Source organism: Stenella coeruleoalba (genome assembly GCF_951394435.1).
Source record: "Stenella coeruleoalba genome assembly, contig: scaffold_41, whole genome shotgun sequence".
NCBI classification, from domain to species: domain Eukaryota; kingdom Metazoa; phylum Chordata; class Mammalia; order Artiodactyla; family Delphinidae; genus Stenella; species Stenella coeruleoalba.
This window is the reverse complement of record NW_027646196.1, coordinates 2,937,212-2,942,045: the sequence shown is the minus strand read 5'-3', so window position 1 is coordinate 2,942,045 and position 4,834 is coordinate 2,937,212. Positions and strand designations below refer to the sequence as shown.

General features: G+C 43.6%; 1 long non-coding RNA gene across 1 annotated transcript in view; it reads left to right on the top strand.

Annotated features, from left to right (window-relative positions):
- LOC307181264 overlaps positions 1-4,834 on the top strand; it is a 102,268-nt gene that overhangs the window by 38,009 nt on the left and 59,425 nt on the right. The window lies entirely within an intron of this gene.

Sequence of the window (4,834 nt, the reverse complement as noted above, 5' to 3'; positions counted from 1 at the left end):
GCATTGTAGGTAAGTACCACAAGTTCTTTATCCATTTTTCACTTTCTGTGATATTGAACTTGTACGGTAAACGAGGTTCTTGTAAACAGAGGCGTCCCAATCTTTGTGGTGGCTGTGTCTTTTGGATTTTAATTTCCCTAAGCTATAGGACCATAAGTGGAAGTGCCCTAGGCTCTGTTGCTTTGTTTTTTAGATGTTTCAGGAAACACCATACACTTCTCCCCAGTGTCTGTTGGCAATTTACATCCCGCCCATCAGCATAACAAGGCTCCCAGTTCTCCATGGCCTGTCCTGCCTTTCTGGATTTTACACTTTTTTCAGATGGCCCTTTTGACCGGGGGGACGTGAGACTTCATTGTAGTGCAGATTTCCTTTGCAAGATTGCTTGGTTGGCCAAGAAGGGCATATGCGTTTTTTCCTGAATATATTCAGGAAAAAACGCATATGCCCTTTTTGGCCAAGTGCATCATTGTGGACGTTCTGCCTCTTTTCCTATGCTTTCAATGCAATTCCAGTCTACCTCCTGAAATCGGTTTCCTGCAATTCTGCCCCGCTTTCATGTCCTCTTGGCAGCCTTACTTCAGTATATTTTTGGACGATAGCTGTCATTTATAACTCTGCAGGTTTGTGAATTACAGTGCCCCTCAGCTCCTTTCTTCAACTCGCTTTCTTGTGAGCTGGCCGCAACACCGCAGGATGGCTTCAGGCCCTAATCTGGTTCCGGCACGGCACGCTGAGCCTTTGGTTATTTCCTCTTCCTGGTGGGAAATGAGAGTTAAATTTGCCCGTCCAGACACCTCCAGCTAGTCTCTCATTGGTTCTCGCTATTCCTGTTCATCTTCCGCAGAAATTGCAACCTGGGCCAAACAGGAGGTTAAAGGGACTGACTCTCCAAGTCGGGAGAGTGTTAGTAAAGCGTCTGGAATGTTGCACCCGAGTACCAGGGTACGAAAACTGAGACATATTTGAACACATCTCCCGATCACATGGTTGATCATACTCTAGGTTCCACATGCATGTTTCAGCTGAAGGAAGAATACCGTAACCTGGGTAGTTGAAACCCGTGGAATGGGTACCATGCAATATGACTTCAAAGGGTCTTCATTTGCTCACCGAACCTCTCCAATCCTATCACTGCTGCGTTTATGCCCCTGTACACATGCTTGATTCTCTTTCGGAGACATAGCAATCCATAGGTTTTAAGATACTTACTAGTCAGGTACATTCTTAGGCGTTTAATATGCGGTGTTGCGTCCATTTTGTTGAGCAAGGAGTAGCTCTTGTCTATTCCATATTTGGCTTAAGGAACTTTATCTGTGCTCATTTCGATCTCTGGTTTTAGCAACACCCAAACTCACCTTTACCCTTAAGCAAGCATAAGTTGGTTTTCTAAATTTGAGACCCTGTTCTGTTCTGTAATTCAGTTCCTGTGTAGCCAAGTTTACATTCCGTGTATTAGTGATATCTTATGATGTTTCTTTTTCTGTGTGACTTATTTTAGTTAGAATCATCATACCTGAATCCACTCATTGTGCTGCTAAGGGCCTGATGACATAGATTTCATTGCTGAGTGATATTGCTTTGTAAGTAAATACCACAACTTCTTTATCCATTTTTCACTTTCTGTGATATTGAACTTGTACTGTAAACGAGGTTCTTGTAGACAGAGGCGTCCCAAACTTTGGGGTGGCTGTGTCTTTTTGATTTTAATTTCCCTAAGCTATAGGACCATAAGTGGAAGTGCCCTAGGCTCTGTTACTTTGTTTTTTAGATGTTGCAGGAAACACCATACACTTCTCCCGAGTGTCTGTTGGCAATTTACATCCCGCCCATCAGCATAACCAGGCTCCCAGTTCTCCATGGCCTGTCCTGCCTTTCTGGATTTTACAATTTTTTCAGATGGCCCTTTTGACCGGGGGGAAGTGAGACTTCATTGTAGTGCAGATTTCCTTTGCAAGCTTGCTTGGTTGGCCAAAAATTGCGTATGCATTTTTTCCTGAATATATTCAGGAAAAAACGCATACGTCTTTTTTCGCCAAGTGCATCATTGTGGACGTTCTGCCTCTTTTCCTATGCTTTCAATGCAATTCCAGTCTACCTCCTGAAATCGGTTTCCTGCAATTCTGCCCCGCTTTCAAGTCCTCTTGGCAGCCTTACTTCAGTATATTTTTGGACGATAGCTGTCATTTATAACTCTGCAGGTTTGTGAATTACAGTGCCGCTGAGCTCCTTTCTTCAACTCGCTTTCTTTTCAGCTGGCCGCAACACCGCAGGATGGCTTCAGGCCCTAATCTGTTTCTGGCACGGCACGCTGAGCCTTTGGTTATTTCCTCTTCCTGGTGGGAAATGAGAGTTAAATTTGCCCGTCCAGACACCTCCAGCTAGTCTCTCATTGGTTCTCCCTATTCCTGTTCATCTTCCGCAGAAATTGCAAACTGCGCCAAACAGGAGGTTAAAGGCACTGACTCTCCAAGTGGGGAGAGTATTAGTAAAGCGTCTGGAATGTTGCACCCGAGTACCATGGGACGAGAACGGAGACATATTTGAAGACGTCTCCCTATCAAACGGTTGATCATACTCTAGGTTCCACATGCATGTTTTAGCTGAAGGAAGAATCCCTTAAACCTGGAGAGTTGAGACCCGTGGAATGGGTACCATGCAATATGACTTCAAACTCTCTTCATTTGCTCACCAAACCTCTCCAATCCTATCACTGCTGTGTTTATGCCCCTGTACACACGCTTGTTTCTCTTTCAGAGACATAGCAATCCATAGGTTTTAAGATACTTACTAGTCAGGTACATTCTTAGGCGTTTAATATGCGGTGTTGAGTCCATTTCGTTGAGCAAGGAGTAGCTCTTGTCTATTCCATATTTGGTTTAAGGAACTTTATCTGTGCTCATTTCAATCTCTGGTTTTATGCAGCACCCCAACTCACCTTTACCCTTAAGCAAGCATAAGTTGGTTTTCTATATTTGAGACCCTGTTCTGTTCTGTAATTCAGTTCCTGTGTAGCCAAGTTTACATTCCGTGTATTACTGATATCTTATGATGTTTCTTTTTCTGTGTGACTTATTTCAGTTAGAATCATCATACCTGAATCCACTCATTGTGCTGCTAAGGGCCTGATGACATAGATTTCATTGCTGAGTGATATTGCTTTGTAAGTAAATACCACAACTTCTTTATCCATTTTTCACTTTCTGCGATGTTGAACTTGTACGGTAAACGAGGTTCTTGTAAACAGAGGCGTCCCAAACTTTGGGGTGGCTGTGTCTTTTTGATTTTAATTTCCCTAATCTATAGGACCATAAGTGGAAGTGCCCTAGGCTCTTTTGCTTTGTTTTTTAGATGTTTCAGGAAACACCATACACTTCTCCCGAGTGTCTGTTGGCAATTTACATCCCGCCCATCAGCATAACAAGGCTCCCAGTTCTCCATGGCCTGTCCTGCCTTTCTGGATTTTACGCTTTTTTCAGATGGCCCTTTGACCGGGGGGAAGTGAGACTTCATTGTAGTGCAGATTTCCTTTGCAAGCTTGCTTGGTTGGCCAAAAAGGGCGTATGCGTTTTTTCCTGAATATATTCAGGAAAAAACGCATACGCCCTTTTTGGCCAAGTGCATCATTGTGGACGTTCTGCCTCTTTTCCTATGCTTTCAATGCAATTCCAGTCTACCTCCTGAAATCGGTTTCCGGCAAATCTGCCCCGCTTTCAAGTCCTCTTGGCAGCCTTACTTCAGTATATTTTTGGACGATAGCTGTCATTTATAACTCTGCAGGTTTGTGAATTACAGTGCCCCTGAGCTCCTTTCTTCAACTCGCTTTCTTGTGACCTGGCCGCAACACCGCAGGATGGCTTCAGGCCCTAATCTGGTTCCGGCACGGCACGCTGAGCCTTTGGTTATTTCCTCTTCCTGGTGGGAAATGAGAGTTAAATTTTCCCGTCCAGACACCTCCAGCTACTCTCTCATTGGTTCTCGCTATTCCTGTTCATCTTCCGCAGAAATTGCAAACTGGGCCAAACAGGAGGTTAAAGGGACTGACTCTCCAAGTCGGGAGAGTGTTAGTAAAGCATCTGGAATGTTGCACCCGAGTACCAGGGTACGAAAACTGAGACATATTTGAACACGTCTTCCAATCACACGGTTGATCATACTCTAGGTTCCACATGCATGTTTTAGCTGAAGGAAGAATACCTTAAACCTGGGTAGTTGAAACCTGTGGAATGGGTACCATGCAATATGACTTCAAAGGGTCTTCATTTGCTCACCGAACCTCTCCAACCCTATCACTGCTGCGTTTATGCCCCTGTACACACGCTTGATTCTCTTTCGGAGACATAGCAATCCATAGGTTTTAAGATACTTACTAGTCAGGTACATTCTTAGGCGTTTAATATGGGGTGTTGAGACCATTTCGTTGAGCAAGGAGTAGCTCTTGTCTATTCCATATTTGGCTTAAGGATGTTTATCTGTGCTCATTTCAATCTCTGGTTTTATGCAGCACCCCAACTCACCTTTACCCTTAAGCAAGCATAAGTTGGTTTTCTAAATTTGAGACCCTGTTCTGTTTTGGAATTCAGTTCCTGTGTAGCCAAGTTTACATTCCGTGTATTACTGATATCTTATGATGTTTCTTTTTCTGTGTGACTTATTTCAGTTAGAATCATCGTACCTGAATCCACTCATTATGCTGCTACGGGCCTGATGACATAGATTTCATTGCTGAGTGATACTGCATTGTACGTAAGTACCACAAGTTCTTTATCCATTTTTCACTTTCTGTGATATTGAACTTGTACGGTAAACGAGGTTCTTGTAAACAGAGCCGTTC